The sequence below is a fragment of the Dipodomys spectabilis genome, unplaced genomic scaffold (genome assembly GCF_019054845.1).
Source record: "Dipodomys spectabilis isolate Male_0828 unplaced genomic scaffold, ASM1905484v1 ptg000547l, whole genome shotgun sequence".
Taxonomy (NCBI): domain Eukaryota; kingdom Metazoa; phylum Chordata; class Mammalia; order Rodentia; family Heteromyidae; genus Dipodomys; species Dipodomys spectabilis.
Window position 1 is genome coordinate 1,851,731 of NW_024871224.1, and position 21,728 is coordinate 1,873,458.

Genomic DNA, 21,728 nt, shown 5'->3' on the forward strand with positions numbered 1-21,728 from the left:
ATCACAATCTCCAAACTTGAGGAAAAAGTCATCTCCCTCTTTTGTGATACTCAAAGCAGACCCCCTCCCATTGAACTAACTTGGGAGGAGGATCGCAAAATCCTGGGTAAAGCAGAGCATTTTTCTGCCTGTCCAGACAAACTGACTTAAGAAACCAACCAAACCACAGGACCACAAGCTGACCAGAGACTCCAACCAGAGGCTGATTACAGACACAAGGGAGGTACAGGATTTTTCCCAACCCTCCCAAAAAAATCAAAGAACTTTTTTTTCTTCTTCTACTTTTTGTACCTTTTATAAAAAAATTTTCTTTTCTAAAACATTTTTTTAATTTTTACCTTTTTTGAAAAAAATTGATTTCTAGTAACTTTTTTTCCCCCTTATAATCTTTATTTTAGGGATACATGCATGTGTACGTTTTTCTTTCTTTTTTTTTTAAAAAATTTCTTTTTGTTTTTTTGCTTAGCTCGACTGAATTTCTGATCTTTTTTTCTTTCTTCCTTATCCTTCTCACCTTTTCTTCTCATTTGTTCTTCTTTATGGGACTTAATTGTTGTTCTGCACATCCTGAGAAAACCAGTAGTTGACTATTAGACCCTATTCCCCATTGTGTACACACCTAATCCACAAATTTATTACTCAATTCAAAACCTCTGAGACTTAAATTCCTTAATAGCAGTACTTCCTCTGTATACTTATATAATATTTTAAATATTTTTATTTTTAAGTTTTTCACATCTCCTTTATATCCCTCCCCTTCTCTCATTATACTCACGTTCTTTGAATAGTTTGTTCTCGAAACTGCATAGTTTTAATGTTTATTTTTCTATTTTTTCTGGTCTCTTTTTTTCTTTCTCTTTCTTCTTGTTTTTTCTCTCTCTACATTCATCCTATCCAACCTATTTCCTGCATTGGGATTAGGAATTAGTTAAGTTAACCCTCCCTGTACCTTCCCACATCACTCTATTCCTATTTTTTACCCACATCTCTCCCTAAACCTAATAATCCCTGGTTTACCAAATTCTTCTTTGCGGTTCATAGCCAATTAATATATAGTTGTTTGATGTTGAATAGAGGTATCTGTTGAACTAGATTGTATCTGCATACTATTGACTGTGCAAATTCAGACTTTGGTTGATGCTTGCCTTAAGCTAGTGTTTTAGCACAAAACTGGAGTTATTTTCATCCCAAATGGGGAGAGTAAGCTGGAAAACCACAAGAAAAATGGCAAGTCCGGGTATCTCCGCTACAACTCATGATAATCAGGGGACAGAGCAGATAATGAATAATCCAGAGGAGAGTTCCCAAATAGCTCTATAAACACTGCTGGTAAACATGATAAATGAAAACATTGAAAAGATACAAAGATCTTTGTATGAGAGTGATAGGGAAAGAGAGGAGGCACACAAAAGGTTAATGCAGGAAATGATTGAAAACCTACAAAGGACTCTGTATGAATGTGATAGGGAGAGAGAGGAGGCAATCCAAAGATTTACACAGGAATATCATGAGCGTGAGGAAGCTACTCAAAAACTGATACAAGATTTGCATGAGCAGCTTGAGAACACTCAAAGAGAAATGCAGGAATGGCTTGAGCAGGCTGAGAACACTCAAAGAAAACTACAGGAATGGCATGAACGGGAGGAAGCTAAGCAAAGAGTAATACAGGAATTGAGAGAACAGGAAGAGAATACACAAAGATTACTAAAGGCATTCATGGAATCCATTAAGAAAGAGCTGAAGGAAGTCAGGAAGACCACAAAGGGAATGCTGAATGGAACCCAATGGAAGGAATGGAAGTCCAAGGAAACCATAAACAATCAACTAAGTGATTTGAGAATAACCACTGAACACCAAATTAAGGAAGTAAGGAAGTTCATACAAGATCTAAAACAATGCTTCAACAAAGAATTTGAAGCCATCAAAGCTGACCAATTAGAAGGAAAAGAAATAAAACACAAAGGAGAAAGTCTTGACAGCAGGTTAGACCATGCAGAAGATCGAAACTCGGGGATTGAAGACAGCCTATATATTACAGAAAAAGAACATACAAGACAAGTCCAAGAAATATGATAGATCTATCCCACACTTGGAAGACACCATCAGAAGGCCTAATATAAGGATAATGGGTGTAGAGGAGCACCTCGAAACACAAGTTAATGGTCTAGGAAATTTGTTTAACAGGATCGTATCAGAGACCTTCCCAAACATGCAAAAAGATAGGCCTATTCAGATACAAGAAGATGTTAGAACTCCAAATAGACCAGATCAGAATAGGACATCCCACCGTCACATTATAATCCACACAGGATGAACTCAGACCAAGGAAAAGATCCTTAATGCTGTCAAGGAGAAAAGATTAATCACCTATAAAGGGAAACCAATTAGAATCACCTCAGATTTCTCAGCAGAGACAATCAAAGCAAGAAGAGTCTGGAATGATGTATGCCAAGCCCTAAAAACAAACAACTATCAACCAAGAATACTGTACCCAGCTAAACTCTCCTTCATAACTGAAGGCCAAATAAAAACCTTCCATAGTAAAGAAAAATTGAAACAATACATCTCCACCAAACCAGCCCTACAAAAGATTGTTAAAGATGTCCTACACATAGAAAACCAACAAGCCCACAACAAAGGCAAATTAACTGTACCCAAATTGAGAATCCAAGATCCATAGGAAGAACCCAATTTTCGTAACCCCCAAGAAGGTGGATAACATGGCAGGAACTCCCAAATACCTCTCAGTCCTATCTCTTACAATTAACGGATTTAACTCTTCAATTAAGCGACATAGACTATCTAGTTGGATTAAAAAACAAGATCCTTCTATCTTCTGCCTTCAGGAGTCACATCTTGCCCGTAAAAACAAACACCTTTTCAATGTTAAAGGTTGGAACAAAATCTACCAAGCAAAAGGCCCCCATAAACAGGCGGGAGTTGCAATCCTAATATCAGATAAAATAGACTTCAAATTAAAATTTGTGAGAAGAGATAAAGAAGGTCGCTACATACACATTAAGGGATCTCTCCTTCAGGAAGATATTACAATTATAATATCTATTTGTCAAACAACAGAGCACACAAATTTATCCAAGAAACACTACTTTCCCCACTAGATATATCAACTCGGCAAAAACTCAACAGAGAAAATGTATATCTATACAGCTGCATAGATCAACTAGATTTAACAGACATCTACCAAATATTTCACCCAGCAGCATCAGAATACACGTTTTTCTCAGCAGCACATGGAACATTTTCTAAAATAGACCACAGTTTAGGCCACAAAGCAAACTTGTCCAAATTCAGAAATATTGAAGTTATACCTTGCATTCTCTCTGACAACAAGGGAAAAAAAATTACAACTCAACACCAAAAGCCACCAAAGAAAGTCCGGTAACACATAGAGGCGGAACAACACACTCCTGAATCACGAGTGGGTCATGGAAGAGATTAGAAAGGAAATTCAAATGTTCATGCTATTCAACAAAAATAAGCACACAAATTACCAGCTCCTCTGGGACACAACAAAGGCAGTGCTCAGAGGCAAGTTTATAGCTCTGAGCTCCTACATCAACAAATTGGAAAGATCTGAAACCAACAATTTAATGACACATCTAAACCTCCTTGAAAAAGAGCAACAAGATAAACCCCAATCCAGTAGACGGAAAGAAATAATTAAAATTAAATCAGAATTAAATGAATTAGAATCCAAAAAAACTATAGAAAGAATCAACAAAACAAAGAGTTGGTTCTTCGAAAAAATTAAAAAAATTGACAGTCCCTTAGCAAATCTTATCAGAAAAAGAAGAGAACACATCAAAATTAATAAACTCAGAGATGAGAATGGAAACCTCACCACAGAAACAACCATGATTCAGAACATTATAAGGGAATACTTCTCAAAACATTATACTAAAAAGTTTGAGAACTTGACAGAAATGGAACTTTTCCTAGCAAATATTGCCATGCATGAGTTAAACCATCTTAACAGGCCCATATCAAGCACTGAAATAGAAACAGCAATAAGAGACCTCCTAGCTAAGAAAAGTCCAGTACCAGATGGTTTTACAGCGGAATTTTACAAGGACTTCAAAGCAGAGCTCACACTAATACTCCTCCAACTCTTCAATGAAATTAAAAGAGAAAGCTCACTACCGAAGACATTCTATGAAGCCATCATAACCCTCATCCCAAAACCATGCAGGGACTCATCAAAGAAAGAGAACTATAGAACCATTTCTTTGATGAATATTGATGCAAAACTTCTCAACAAAATGTTGGCTAATCGACTTCAACAATCCACCCAAAAAATCATACACCACGATCAAACAGGATTCATTTCAGGGATGCAAAGCTGGTTGAATATACGCAAATCAATTAATATTATTCATCACATCAACAGGAGCAAGAATAAGAACCACATGGTTATCTCAATAGGCGCAGAAAAAGCATTCGACAAGATCCGACACCCCTTTAGGATGAAGGTTTTGGAAAAATTAGGAATCCATGGAACATTCCTCAATACAATAAAGGCTGTCTATGACAAACCTACAGCCAGCATTATACTCAATGGTGAAAAACTAAAGCCATTTCCTCTTAACTCAGGAACAAGACAAGGATGCCCGCTCTCTCCACTTCTCTTCAATCTAGTATTAGAATGCCTAGCTACAGCAATAAGACAAGATGCAGACATAAAGGGTATCCAAATAGGGAAAGAAGAAATAAAACTCTCCCTCTTTGCAGATGACATGATCTTGTATTCAAAGAATTCCATAGACTCCACTCGCAAATTACTCAAGCTGATTCAAAACTTTGGCACAGTAGCAGGGTATAAAATGAACCCCCCAAAATCAATGGCTTTTCTGTATGCCAACAATGAGAAAAGAGTGGCTGAAATTAGGAAAGCAACTCCATTTGTAATAGCCCCACAAAATTAAAATACCTAGGAATTAACTAAAGATGTGGAGGACCTCTATGATGAAAACTTTAAAATCTTGAAAAAGGAAATCAACACAGAACTAAAAAAATGGCAATGCCTCCCATGCTCCTGGATTAGAAAGATTAACATCGTGAAAATGGCAGTACTTCCCAAGGCTATCTACAAATTCAACGCGATACCTATCAAAATTCCAACCTCATTCTTCAAGGAATTAGAAGAGGCAATCCAAAAATTCATATGGAACAATAAAAGACCCCGAATAGTGAAAAAGCTCCTCAACGGAAAGAACACTGCTGGAGGAATATCAATACCAAATTTCAAACTCTACTATAAAGCCATAGTAATCAAAACAGCTTGGTATTTGCATAAGAACAGACCTCAGGACCAATGGAATAGAATTGAAAACCCAGAAATGAACCTACAGACCTATAGCCATCTAATCTTCGATAAGGGCGCTAAAACAATAGAATGGAAGAAAGACAGCCTCTTCAGTAAATGGTGCTGGCAAAACTGGTTAACTACATGTAGAAAACTGAAGCTAGAACCTTATATATCACCCTGCACCAGAATCAACTCCAAATGGATCAAAGACCTTGAAGTCAAAGCAGACACTCTGAAAACATTGCAGGATGGAATAGGAGAAACCCTAGGTCTCCTTGGCTCAGGCTGAAATTTTTTGAATAGAGACCTGGAAACACAACAAATCAAAGAAAGGTTGGACAAATGGGATTGTATAAAGTTGCAGAGCTTCTGCAGGGCAAATGACATAGCTAGCAAGGTCAATAGAAAGCCCACGGATTGGGAGAACATCTTTAGTAGCCATACAACGGACAAGGGTCTCATATCTAAAATATACTTGGAACTCAAAAAATTAAACCCCCCAACAACAAATCCTCAAAGAACCAACTGCCCAATAAATAAGTGGGCGAAAGACTTAAAGAGAAACTTCTCTGAAGAAGAAAGAAGGATGGCCAATAGACACATGAAGAAATGTTCAACATCCCTAGCCATAAAAGAAATGCAAATCAAAACAACATTGAGATATCACCTCACCCCAGTTAGAACGGCAAAAATCAAGAACTCTAACAACAACAGATGCTGGAGAGGATGTGGACAGAAAGGAACCTTACTTCATTGTTGATGGGAATGTAAACTTGTTCAACCACTTTGGAAAGCAGTATGGAAGTTCCTCAAAAGACTCCACATAGAGCTTTACTTAACATTTACACATTTCTTTTTTTTTTTTCTTTTTTTGGTCGTGTGGCTTGAACTCTGGGCCTGGGCACTATCCCTGAGTTCTTTAGCTCAAGGTGTGCACTTGTACCACGTGAGCCACAGCACTACTTCCTGGTTTCCTGGTAGTTAATTGGAGATAAAATTCTCACAGACTTTCCTGCCTGGGCTGACAGTGAACTGCGGCCCTCAGAAATTAGCTTCCTGAGTTGTTGATGAGGCTGAAAGAGGGATTACAGTTAAATGTGTAAGGTAATGAGTACATTTCTTGTTGACGATTGTTACTCCCTTCTTTATTGTTGTCCAACTATCCCTTCCCTCTCCCATCTCCATCACACTTCTCTCCCCAAGCTGTAAAGTTCATTTTCAGTACAGTGTGCTGTGAGTATTATTGTTGCAATAGGTCATCCTGTGTTGAACCTAAATTTGCTATTTCTCTAACCCTAATTCTAATTCTGTCTGGTATCCTAACCCTACTATAATAATAATGAGAGTTCAATTCAGAAGTTAACAAAAATACTCGTTTTTGTTCATCCTGTTAATCCTCTGTACAACTTTAATTAAGTTGCAGTTTAGCATAAATCTTCCAAATGAGTTTATATGTGCATATATAAAGATATAATTTTATGTAAAAAACAAGATTTTTGGAGGAAGGAATAAGAAAAAGGAAATAGAGGGAGTATATTATAGAAAGAGAATAACCAAACTGCCACTTCTGAAAATTAATAACCATTTATAAAATAACTAAAAATAACTAAATAAATAACACATTGCCTTCCAGTGTTCTTGAAGAGAACCATGATATGTCTTGTGAAAGAAATACTTGTTCTAAACTTTGTTCATGCATAATTTGAATTGTTATTGGCCAATTATTTAACTTACTGAATAAAAATTTATCAAATAAGATTCCATGACAAAAAATATAAAAGAGTTACCTAGTAATTGTTTGAAGTTTAGAGAACAAAATAGGCATGAAAAACAATGAACTGTACATCTTGTGTCTTGGATGAGTGATATTTTAAACATTGTCTTTTATTCAAATGAATACTTAGCTTTACTTTTCAAAATAAATGCAATTTTATCTCCTTCCAGAACAAGTACTTACTCTGAAATTAAATGCATTAGTATATTCAGATATTTAAAACTAAATTTTCTGTTTGTTATGTAGCTCTACATATTCAGAATGACATGATTTTTCTATTCGTAAATGTCTAAACTCTGGGATTTTTGCTTCATCAATATAAATTGTCTCATAAGGTTTTTGTGAAGGCTCCAGTAACCAGTGTGAGATTTTTGCTTCATCAATATAAATTATCTCATGAGGTTTTTGTGAAGGCTCCAGTAACCAGTGTGGTCAAAAACATTTCCTGAATTCTAAATTTTAAATCTAATCATTTTTAGCCTTTGATTATATTAGTTATTGTCTCTTCAGAGCTACTAAAATAAATAGTACTTTTTAAACATTTCACTCAAATTGTAAATAATATTAACATGGATCAAACAGAGACTAATCATTTCAAACTCACCATATTTGATGATCTCAGTGTGAAGAATGTAGAGAGTATAAGAATCGTATACTCAATAATATTTTTGGATAAATTAAATTAAATTATCTATCTAACTTTTTAAATTGGAGATAAATCACATTTTCTTCTTAATTTTTTTATTGTGAAAATATTGTACAGAAGGGTTACAATTATATGGGCAAAGTAATGAGTACATTTCTTATCAAGCATTTTTTCCTCCTCCTTTTTTTCCCCTTCCCATCCTTAACCATCTCCACACCCTCGCCAGCCAAAGTTGTAAAGTTCGTGTTTCGACATAACGTCTTGTACATCTCATTATTACAATGGGTCCAACGGTATCCCTAAAATTATGAAGCAAAATATCTCCAGGAAATATATTTTTCAATAAAATGTTTCAATCCTTAGGTAAAATGCATTATACTTCAATATAAAGTTTATCTCAAAATAGAAATACTGCATCTAATCTAATGTACATATTCATGCACAAAATTCTGTGACTTCTAGTCTTATTAAGTGATTTTAATTATATTTTTATTGTGAAATGATCCCTACTTATATTTATTACAAACTTCTGTAATTATACAAATCATGCCTGTACATGCTAATTTACATAATTTAATACACAAACAAAATTATTTTTTTTCTTGTCTCCCACAGGGAAGGATGAAGTGCTGAAATATATTAAATGGAAGCACTCAATAGAGAGTCTATAGGGAATGGAAATTTGCAACGTGAGGATGGGAACATGAGCACTTTCTATTTGGCCGAACAAGAATTCTTGTTTCTACAGTACTTTCTTGCCATTTAATCACACAGGGAAAGCCACAAAATTTGAAGTTCATATGCATGAATTACATACCTAAAAGTTGTGGCAACCCTGTTCAAAAGCTCAATCTTATCATAAATTCTTTGTGCTTGCTGGCTGATCTATTTCTCTATTACATGTTTCATATTATTTAGCATATTAGTAATTCAACAAGAAGTACATGGCAGGAGACACCTGAAATTACATCTATTGCAGTGTAAAATTTAGAAGAGAGGAAAAGATTATATTGATCTCCAAATCCTTCCTTTGGCCTTCAATATACAAATTAATTTTCAAAACAATCGTGTAAGATGTTAGTTATTTTCCCAATTTAATTAGAGATTAAGCAAGAGTTTTTTTGCAGTAAAGTGATGACAGTAGTATCATAGCTCTGATATGAGCACCTCCTCCCTAAAAAGTAATGCTCTATGTACTGTAAATATGGAAGCCACACTAAATTCTCTCTGTCTCTCTCTCTACTCAGACACACACACACACACACACACACACACACACACACACACACACACACACACACACACACACAACAGAGCTGCCACCCAGGCACAGCAGAGATTAGTTTCATCCCTTTGTATGTATAGTTGATTCATGTTTGTGGTCCCTTGCTTTTCTTTGATTCAGGATCTTACCTGAACCTGTATGTTTCCCTGAATTCAAGCCCCTTGTTCTTAGTATACTGTGTATATTTGTATACTTCAGGCCAATTAAGAGTACCCTGAATACAATACCTTCAAACTGGACATTCAATTCAAACTCCATGAATTCATACTACTGTTCCAAGATTCTAGAATGTATTGCATCTAGAGACAAAAAAAAGCCCACCTTGTTATTTTAGAAGGAATTGAAGTCATGAAATAGAAGAATATCGATGAGGAACGGAGCTAAGAGAACGGGAGTATGTGGGAAAATGTAGAACGCTGTATGTGTATTAGAGATACAGAATAATAGGCTCATTTATTGAAAACTTGTCATCCTATACTGAAAGCTCAATTTAAGCATACAGTTTTTCAGTTACTTTGCTTACCTATCACTTCAGATCACAAATTGTCTTATGAGTGTGTATAGTATCTTTGAATAAATCACACGATTTTTAGGTACTTAATATCTTAAGGAAAGACAGTCTGCTTCTACATTTTTCATTCTATGTGACAAACCCTTATTTTTTTTCCCTTTTTGCTGAATAAATGTATTCCTGGGAACAGGATATTGACAGCAAATCTGAGTGTAATTTTCATTTTGTAAATTTCAAATATAATATAAACTTTGTATTGCCTAGTCATTTTTTTAAAATTAGTGAACACAATATTAAAATTCATGAACACAATATTTTGATGCCTTTAAGTTAATTGAGAATTGCTATGGTAGTTCTTGTGTCTAATTGACTTAACCATTATATTATTCATGTATAAACATTGCATTGCACTTTTATATTTTTATATATAAAATAATCTTCAAGGGTTTATTTTAAAGTGATAATAGGGGAGTTGCCTTCATGTTCCAAACTTTATATTTACTTCAGTAAAAGTACTAGAAACCCATGATGTTTACTGGAGCAATTTAAAAGCTGAGAACGCATTTCTAAAGGGAAAGGATTTATTGATTACAACATAGAATAGAGTAAAAAAAAGTCAGGTTTCTTGCTTTTGACTGCATAAATTTCATATGAATGTAGCTCAAGATGTGACTCACAGATAAATTCATATTTATATTACTGAGATTTATATCACAATATAAGCAATATAAGTATTTAAGGAATTGGTCATTCAAAGCCCTAGATACATAATGGATGAAGAATGGAATTGAAAATAGCAAAGGGCAAACAATTCAACATGCAGCTTTTATGATTTTATAATACTAATATGGAAGTAATGGAGCTTTTCCCTTTCTGAAGAAGAACGTTTAGCCAGTAATTTCAATGTAAGTCATCAATGTAATGAGTCTAAAGTCTTTTCCTCCGAGATATCCAAGAGTATTATACTCATCCTCTGAAGAGTAAATAAGTAATTATTTTCATTAGCTTTGCTAAATATTAATTTACTTGTAATAAATAGGTTTAAATGTCTTCTCTTTCTCTGTATTTAATTACATACATTTCTGTCTCTTTCTGTTTCTTCTTACAAGCCTGAAATCATTATTTCAAAGTAGTATAAGAAGGAAAACAAAATAACTTGATACATTAACAAAGGAGGAGGCTGCAATGCTTGATAAGAAATGTACTCATTATCTTGCCCATGTAAATGTAACCCCTCTGTACAGTATGTTCACAAAAAATAAAAATTAAAATTAAAAAAATAACCTGATACAACAATCACAAATCCTAAATTATGTGAAAAAATCCAAAATATATACAATAAGGAAAACAATGACAGAATAACAACAGAAAATTATCCTAGCAATCTCTAATGAAACACAGATTTAGAGTCCTAGCAGGTACTCCACATCTAGAGGGTCACATCAAATCAGCTATAATTTTAGATATGTAGCTATAAATATAGACATAATTATAGACATAAAATTCATAAGAAGATTTTATACTGTCTTCACAAGGAAACAGAAATCTCTGAAAAGGTGCCAGCCACACATTGGGCAGCACATTCAAAAGCACATATGCAATGTGGAAATAAAAGGACAACATGGAAAAAAGCAGGAACAGAAATATACACCAGAGAGAGCCACATCCATACACATAGACAATTCACCATACTAATGGACAGTCCATATGGTCACTGGAACCAAAAATATTAGCATCACAACATCTCAACACAACTGATTTCTATTCCTTAATGGACTCGACAAAAATGCAATTCGAGAAAAACATATCACAACAGGAAACCAAACCAAGACCCTGATAATCAACCAAGAACATAGATAGTCACCTATTAATATCATAGATTCCCCAAAAGAAAACCTCCAAATGGACAGAACAAATAAAAATACAAGAAAAGTGATGTCAATGTAGTATAATTCACACAGTAAATAACCAGGCACTAGAACAGACAATCAAGGATGTAGAAGATAGTTATTAAAATGTATTACAGATACTGCTGAAAAATGTGATTAATGGAAAGATAAAAACCTCTACAAGGAAATTTGTGAACAAGATGAGACCAACCAGTCATTAGCAAAATAATTCATGGAGACTTCAAACAGAAAGATAAATAAATTCTGAGAAGGCAAGGGAGTCCAAGAAAAAATGGATGCCTAGTTAAAAGATATGAGAGAAGACACAGCTAAGAAAACAACCCTTACATCTCCCCCAACCAAAGAAAAAATGTACAGAAAGCCCATACAAGACCTAAAACAAAGCTTTAATAAAGAGACAGAACCCCTAAGAAATGACCAATTAGAAGAAAGGGAAATCAAAAACAAAGTATAAAGTCTCCAGAGCAAATTGATGACATAATCTCAGGGTCAAAGACAGAATAGATCTAATAGGAAAGAGGAAATAATCATTTAGAACAAATCCAAGAAATAAGAAATGATCTTGCCAGAACTTCAAGACTCAGTTATAAGATCAAATTTCGGGGAGATAGGTATGAAGAAGGAGAAGAGCACGAAACTAAATGGATGGGAAGCATATTGCAGAATTCTAGCAGAGAACATGCCAAACATCCAGCAAGATAGGCTCATTCAGAGAAGAGAAGCCTGTAGAAACCAAACAGAATTCTAGAACTGAACAATCCACCATGACATCATAATCCATTAGAGGATTATTAAAGATCAAGGAAAGGATTCTTAAAGATGAAATAGAGAAAAGATTGATTACTTATAAAGGATATACAGTCAGAATAAATACAGATTTCTTAGCTGATATGGTAAAAAGGAAAGCCTGGCATTATATATGACAAACATTAAAGGTAAACAACTACTAACCATGAATACAGTCCCAAGCCAAACTCTCCTTTATATTTAAAGGATATATAAACATATTTCATGACAAAGAAAACTTGAAACAACATATGTCCACCAAATTATCAGGATAGAATATAATCAAATATATCCTACATAGAGAAGATCAAGAAGAAGAGGAACTGGTTATATAAAATGCTCCCTACCAGAGAACAAGGTAAATATGTTAAGAGTAGATGAGGCACAGCTCCTAACAACAGGTGTATAACATAACAGAATTTATCAGATATTTCTGTCTGAATTCTCAATATCAATGGACTTAAATTTCCAAATAGAAGACATAGATTAGATAGTAGTATCAAAAACTAAGATGCATCCATCTAGTATCTATGAGAGACACATTATCAAACACATTTTATGAAGCTAGAAATAGACTCCTCCTCAAATCACATAGGGACTCACCAAAGAAAGAGAACTATGAACCAAACTCTGTGATAAGCATTAATGCAGAACTTCTTAATAAAATTCTCACTAACCAATTTCAGCAACTAACAAAAAAATCATATGGTATGATCAAATAGGATTCATTTTGGATACGATTTGATTCAATATTCTTGTCAATAAACATAATACAAACCATCAGCAGAACCTGGACAAGAAACACATGATCATCAATAGGGATGTAGAAATAGCTTTTAACAAGCTCCAATACCCCATTATGATTAAAAGGTCTAAGAACCTAGGAATGCATGGAACATTCCTCAATATTACACTGAGTATGTATATGACAGAGATAATTAGCATTTACCTAAGTGTGGAAGCATGAAGACATTAACATGAGGAATGAGAAAAGGATGTCCACTCTCTACTACTCTTCAATATGGTAGTGGACTTTCTTGCAAGAGCAATAGACAAGAGAAAAACATAAAGCAGATCAAAATAGGGTAGAAGTAAAATTATCCTTTTTTACAGATGAAATGACCCTGTATTTAGAGGACCCTGTAGATTCCTCCCTAAAATTAGTAAAGGTGATGCTAACCTTCAGCAATGTAGCAGGATATAACAACCACAAGAATCAGTAGTTTTTCTGTTACCAACAATGGGAAGATCCACGCTGAAATCCAAAAACAACCTCATATGTACTAGCCTCAAAATCAAATCAAATCTAAACAAAACAAACAACAACAACAAAACTAGGAATTAATTAATTTAACTAAAATTGTGAAGGACCTATATGTGAAAACTTTAAAAATATAAAAAGGGAAATTGAAGGAGATTCAAGGAAATAGAAAGTCTTTCAATGTTCCTGGTTGGAATAATTAACATTTTGAAAACTGCAATACTTCCCCTAAACAATTGGCAATGCAATACTCATCAAAATCCCAACAATATTCTTCAATGCAGAAGAGAAAGCAATGCAACTATAATATGGAATTACAAAATTACAGATGAAACAGCATGATTAGAAATGAATTCATTGGCCTATAGTCATCTTTCACATATAAACACACACACACACACACACACACACACACACACACAATGGAATTATATTCACCCATCAGAAAGATGACTTTTCACCAGTGGTAAGGAAAATGAAAGGTTTGGGAAAATTATATTAAGAGAAAAGAGAAAGGAATGCAGACTCAGAGCAATATAGTTTTCATGGATTCATTCATTTATTGTAGCATGAAGATGCATACAAATCTATAAGTAAAAGACAGATTCTACCTTGTCCATTAGAATGGCCATTACTAAGAAAACTAACAATAGCAAATGTTGGCATGGATGTAGCCAATTGGGAACTCCATTACACTGTTGGTGGGAAATTAAACATGTTCAACCACTGTGGAATGCAGTACAGAGTTTCCTGAAAAGAGTAAATATAGATCTCCCTTAAGACCCAGTAATTCCCCTCATGGGCAGTAATCCAATAAATAATAAACAAGCTCACATGAAAGCTACCAGCATAACCCTGTTCAGGGCTCAGGCCCAGAGTTCAAGGACTGGAAAAAGTTACCACTCCTGGTATTTGTTTCAGCAAATATAAACCGTTTAATATAAGATACCAAATCAATCTATTTGCAGTAGCTAGATTAAGACTTAAATGTAGTGGGTGATAAATGGCTCCTTTGTTGAATCTTAGGAAGAGATGTAGGTAGTCCATAAAAGGGAGATTTTTTTGTTGTTGTTGTTCTAGGGGCTTGAAGTCTGGGCTTGGACACTGTCCCTGAACTCTTCAACTCAAGGTGAGTGCTCTACCATTGAGCAACAGTGCCACTTCTGGTTTTCTGATGGTTAAATGGAAACAAGGGCCTCAGGGTCTTTCTTGCCCAGGCTGGCTTTGAACCGTAGTCCTCAGATCTTAGCTTCCTGAGTAGCTAGGATTACAGCTGTGAGCAACTGGCACCATGTAAAAATGGGGGCTTTTTAGAAAAGAAAATCTACCTCTTCACCAGTGTCTAAACCTCAGATATTACTATTAGAACACTTCACCTTCACCTCATTTCATCAGACATTTGTAAATTTTCTCTTTTCCTTCATGTGGGAATACTACAGTCAATATCAACTCAGCTGAGGGACTGGATTAATTGAATGATAATTGCTCGCACTTAATTTAAGAACTTTTACATCAAAAGAAATGAAACCCTCATTTGGAATAATTGTTTTCTCTTTTTATTTCAAAACTGTGCTTGATTACTTCCTAATGTGATATTGGATTTCCTAATAGAGTGATGAAATTTTCTTTCTTTTCAACCTTCTCCCACATGTGTCAAATATTTAAGAATTCAAAGATTTGCACTGATAATTGATTAAGCTGACTTCTAAGAAAATGTGCATTTGTGGAATTTGGTCTTCTGTCTTGTTCTTACATGCACAAGCTTTCTATGATTTATTTGTTCTACAAGGAATTCTACATTCCAATCTTTGTGAGACCAGTTTTAGTCTCTCTGATCAGTCTTTCTGATCTTGTCTTTGGAGTCTCATTTGAGTCTACCTCATAAAAAAAATATATTAGTTATCAGCTAAATGACTCTCAGCTTCTGTTTTTTGCCTGACTTCATGTAGGCTGTGATAGCAACCCTGCCTGGCTGTGCTTACTGGAGTGTGTGTGTGTGTGTGTGTGTGTGTGTGTGTGTGTGTGTGTGTGTGTGTGTTGTTTTAGATATCTAGGATTACTATTCAAGGTAGTAGTTTCTCTAGGCCCCTGTGATCCCCTGGCCTAGAGTCAATGGGTTTTTCTCTTAGAGATACAAAGAACAACTGACTCAGTTCCTGTTAATTGTCTCAAAATGAAGCAATCAGGTATCCTTGCAAAGCCATCAATAATGCTTTGTAACCACTTACAGAAGTCGTCTATCAAGATGGCTTTTCAAGGTTGACTCTGAAAAATGTTCATTTCCAAGTAGGCATCATAAAGCAGATCACATTCCTGGAATCAGACTTTTGGAAGGAAGGTTCCCTTTCCTTCCTTCTCTTATGATAGATCAAACCATATTCTTCAGTTGTGGCCAGCCTGGAGGACATATTCCCAAGAATATTCTGTAGTGTAAAACAGGACCAACTTTCAAAATAACGGTGTAAATACTTGTTTACTACAGACTGATTTATCTTGCTTTTATCTCTTGTTATTTTCAGTACTTTAAACACATGGGTAATATATATTGGGATTAGACAAAGGATTAATGGAATAAACATTCAGTTTACTTTCATAGATCCAACATAATACAATTAACCCGTAATGGACAAATAAATCCAACTCTAGAAACAATGTCATGAATATAAAATAAGCCTTAATATGTATAATCTGGCACACATAAACCATCATCTACTGAAAAATTCAATCTCTCTGTTAATATTTATTTGGTATGAAATATTAAAAATTTAATTAATGAATTTGACTTTTAAGTATTATATGACATAGTCCTAGTGTATATAATTGTAAATAATTTTATAGATGTCACCTAGAGAAGAATTTAACATGCATGTAGAAATCAAATTTCCACAATTTAAGCTATATGAGAGGGGTCGTATCCTCGTGTACTATGTGGTGTGAATTTTACCACAGTGATGAACCTTTCCAACTAATACCAATTGTCATGTGCAGTAATTTATTATTTGATGTTAAGATGAGTGCTAAGTGTAGAATACACTTTGAATTATTACATTAACTCACAGAAATGAAGCAATAATAATATGTTATTTGTTTAAATTCTAATGCTTCTAAATTTTACAATTCATTAAATATATTATTAAAATTATTTTCACTTTCTTCTTTTCTATAGCTGCGGAAACTAAAATTTTATATTAAACATTCAATATTAAGAAATCAATAATAAGTAAACTATTATTAAAATGACATACTATTAAGCTGTGATTTGAATTATACTTCTAATAAATTGTGATGTAAACAAGTCAATAGAGTTAAGGGTGATCATTTTTAAACTTAGCAGCTTGTTTTTTTTTTTTTATTTTATATTTTGGGTCCGATCGTGGGTCCTGAACTCTGGGCCTGGGCTCTGTGCCTCAGCATTTCAGCTCAAGGCTAGTGCTCTACCACTTGAGACACAGCACCACTTCTGGCTTTTTTCTTTTTGCTCATGTGGTGCTGAGGAATCGAACCCAGGGCCTCAGGCATGCAAGGCAAGCACTCTACCATTGAGCCACCTTCCCAGCCCAGCAGCTTGTTATTTGTTTCCTAATTGTGTCATTTGTTATTCTTGGTCCAAGTCATCTCTTCATCTTAATTGTTTAGTTTTCTATTTTATCTCTATTGTTTTTCTGATTGTGCATTGAACACTGAACTTCGATTTATATCTTGGCTGTTGTTGTGAATAATGTGAATAACAATGAACTACAGATATATTTACGAGTTACCCAGAAAGAAATAATCACATGTTTGGTGGGTCAGATGTTATTTCAACTATGCTTTCTTTAGAAAACTTCATACTACTTTCTACAAGGAGAATACTAAACTGTATTTTGACCAAGAGTGTAGAAAATTTCCTTTTCCTCACACTCTCACCAATATTATTACCTTTTATTTAAAAGGTAATAAAGGGCAAATTTTTACTCTCTTCAGTACCCCAGACTGGCTTAAGACTGAAATCCAGCCTCCTAAATGCTTGGAATTACAAACCTTTACCACCACACCTGGTTCCTTTGATTTTTTTTGATGAGAGTTATAATAGTTATAAAGTAGTATCATACTAATTTTGAATTACATTTCTCTAATGACTTTTGATCACAAAGCATTAAGCCAGCACAGAAGTTATATTAAACACAACTGTGTAAACCCACTGGTGATATAGAGGGGTTTATGGAAAACATGTCTATTCAAACTTTTGTCCATTTTTAATGAAGTTTCTTGTTAATCTCATCTTTAATCTCTCTATACAAAAATAATTAATTCAAGGTAGTAAAAAGGAAAAAATTAAGCAACTCCTAACATTTTTCAATTTTTAATAACATGATATTGCTTAAATCATTATCTGTTTAGGCTTGAGACTATATAACAACTTAGTTAGACCTTTTACATAGCTATAGGTATTTTATTTATTTTATATTGATTGCTCTTTCCAAAGCCTGAGTGTCTAATTTTGGTTTCTTTCAGTCTTAAGTAGTTCAGATTTCAAACTGAAGAATAAATGGAAGTAAGCAAACAAAAAATACATTTCTTCTCATCTGATAATGCCTCTACAAGAATGAGAAAAGAGTTCATCATTCTAAGGACCCCTAATTCTTAAGATAACATTTGCTATAATACTAATGTTATTATCATTTTAGTGTTGGGAAAAATTGTAATTAAAGGCACTAAGAGCATGGCCCAAGACACACAGTGAGGATGGAAATGAGTCAAATTTCCAAAAGTCTTTCAGCAATACACAAAAGGTAAATAAATTCTCTCCATTCTCTGATACTCTCAATTCACTATTCATATTGATCAAGAAATAATAGCATAGCAATTATTGCCCATGGTGATTGTTTTCTGTTCATTTTGTCTTCAACACAGACTGTGTTGGTGACGTTGGGTTATTATGCACAGAACTAAGCTTATAAATTATGGTCCAAAGTTAGGCATAGTTCCAGTATCGTTTTTACAAAGTACTAAATCTTTTAAATATCATCACATACTGTGATTTAAGAAGTCAAGAATGAAAAAATTCACATATAATCACTCCAAAATTCTTTAAAACTAGGAGTTGATAAAACAGGACTCTGTGCAGTAAATTTTCTTCTACTTTTAAAATTATTCTGAAAGCCTTGTGCTGGTTTGTCACACCCGTAATCCTAACTACTCAAGATACCTACTCAAGAGCCTAACATCTGTGGATAACATTTGGAAGCCAATCAGGGCAAAATAAATTCATGAGATTATTTTGCAAAAATTTTAATGAACTAGCAAAGGGCCAGGAATGGAGATGTAGCTTATATAGTAGCTCACCAATCTAGAGAGCAAGATATAGCGAGACCTTGAAGCCCTGATTTCAAACTCTGTGCATGCCAACACGCAGGAATGCACACACACTCACTTCTTCGAAATATCTTCATATCAGTGTTTTGCATTAATTTCTTTGTTAATGATATTATATGGGTAAAATAGGCAAAATAAACTCTTCCATCTCAAAATATTTTTTTGTAGAAATACTGTACAGGGGAGTTACAGTAACATGAGCAAAGTAATAAGTACATTTCCTGTCAAGCATTGTTACCTCCTCCTTTGTTTTTTCCCCACATTTCTTCCCTTCCACCTCCACAAGTACACTCCTCACACCCCCAAGCCCCACCAAATGTCCCCAGCCTAAACTGTAAAGTTCGTTTTTCAAAATAATGTCTTGTGAATCTATTGTTATACAATGAGTCAAACTGCATTCCTATTTAAGCATGTTGTTTTTTTTCCCTTCCCCTCCCCAAATTAGAGAAGTGTATATACAATATGCAGGTGCACTAACATCAAATAAAGTGAAAACAGGGGTTATACTGTTGGGGAGGAACATATAAAAAAACAAAAAAATCACGTCGTACATTATAAATATGTGAGCAACAACAGCAACAAAGAAAAAAAAAACACTTGTGTCTCTATCTTGGGGGTCATTTAGCTTAACATCAACTTATCTAGTCATATACACATAGCTTTTCAACTTTTCTGCTTATCCCAGACATATACTAGTTATTGCAAATAAGGGATACCATGGGACCTATGTTTCTTTGGACTTGGCTTACATCAGTTAATATAATTTTTTCCAAGACTTTCCATTTCCTAACAAATTGGGCGATGTCATTCCCTCTGATGGAGGCATAGAATTAATATACAGACATATATATGTATATATATATATATATATTTATATATATATAGTATATGTGTGAGTGTGTGTGTGTACACACATATACACACAGAACATTTTCCTTTTTTGTTTTTTAGAGCAACTTAGTTTTCCACCTTCATCATTTTTTCAAATGTTTTTATTGTAATTAAGTGGTTACATAAATTCCCAAATTTCACAATATTGTGGGATAGTGATTCTTAGTTAAAGTCACAAACACATTCTATCTTTGATGGAGCAAATTGTCTATTATGGTCTACAACATTTATGAGTTCTATGGGATTTACAATAGAGTTATTTCTTCTATATGTATACTTCTTTTGTTTTGAAATATGTATATATTTTTTGTTTTGTATAGCGTCAGCTGTTCCCACTTTCCCACTTGTTCCCTCCCTCCCTTCAGTGACATGGAGTTGCTTAGTTCATTTTGGTCAATGTCCAGTGCAGCTGATGGATCCCACTGTTGTATGTTTTTCCCTGATTCCCTCTAGTCCTGTGTCATCCTCCTGGTTTCCCTTCAGTGTGCACATATGATCAGCAGAATGGAGTTATTTAGTAGTGATTCTACCAGATGAGTGGAAGTTCTTGATTTCTTAAGTGTTGTTAATTTTGTCATATCACCTTACATTTTGGATTTAACATCCGCTTATCACGGAGACTGTGTGCCGTTCATCTATTTGCTTTTGGCTTACCTCGCTCAACATGGTTTCCTGTAGCTTGATTGATTTCCCTGTTAATGCCATTATTTTGTCCTTTCTAATGGCTGGAAAATATTCCGTTGTGTATAGTTACCACAGTTTTTGGATCTATTCATCTCTGGTGGGACATATGGGTTGTTTTCATATCCTGGCTATTGTGAACAGTGCTGCAATAAACATGGAGGTGCATGTGTCCTTGAATATTGGTACCTGTTGTTCAGGATAGATGCCTAGAAGTGGTATGAGTGGGCCATAAGGAAGGTCAATATTTAGCTTTCTGAGGACTCACCAGACTGCTTTCCAAAGTGGTTGTGTAAGTGTACATTCACACACAAACACACACACACACACAGAGAATGTTTTCTTGATCATTCTTCTACTGAGGGACATCGGGGTTGGTTTCATATCTTAGCTATGGCAAATAATGCTACAATGAACATTGTTGTGGTGGTAGTTTTAGTATGGACTTGTTTGTGATCATTTAGGGGAATGCCCAAAAGTAGAATTGCTGTGTAATAGGGGAGCTCTATGTGGAGTCTTTTGAGGAACCTCCAAACTGCTTTCCAAAGTTGATGAACAAGTTTACACTCCCACCAAGAATGCAGGTGGCTTCCCTTCTGTCCACATCCCTTCCAGCATCTGTTGTTGTAAAAATATGGAACGATTCACTAATTTGCGTGTCATCCTTGTGCAGGGACCATGTTAATCTTCTCTGTATGTTTCAATTTTAGTGTATGTGCAGCCAAATTGAGCACAGAACATTTATATATATATATATATATATATATATATATATATATATATATATATATATATACATATATGTAAATTGTAATTGATTTTCTTAAACTAGACAATTCAACAAAAAGTAAGTTCAAAAGAATTGTGAAATTTTAGAACCATTTATTTCTTACATAAGCACACATTTAAGAATAAATTCAAGATTGACATGCCAAAAACAAAATAATTCCAGTTATTTGTTGCTCATGAGATGTGTAGGAGGAGGAATTCAATTATTCTACACAAGGCACATGTCATAGTGATCATTGCAGCAAATGTTAAGGTTTGTTAAAACTTTTAATGTTTTAAATATGTTTAATTTTGGGATTTGCTTATATATGACAAAATTAAGACTGTTTGGCATGTCATAAAATTTTTCAATAAAGTATATAATATTTCTAGTAGCAAGTACTAGTAAGTATGTACATTTCAGAGTTTATAGAAACTTTACTAATGAGAAGTAGCAAAGACTGTTTAAAGAAGCAGAGTGAAGAGTTAAGATTTAAAGTACACAGTTTCTGTTAAATCTTTTGGGCTCCCTCA

General features: G+C 34.3%; 1 non-coding gene across 1 annotated transcript; it reads right to left on the minus strand.

The window, feature by feature from the left end:
* Positions 1 to 21,054: 21,054 nt before the first annotated feature.
* Positions 21,055 to 21,160, minus strand: LOC122099948. Its single transcript, XR_006146050.1, has one exon. It is a non-coding gene; the product is annotated as a U6 spliceosomal RNA (small nuclear RNA).
* Positions 21,161 to 21,728: the final 568 nt, after the last annotated feature.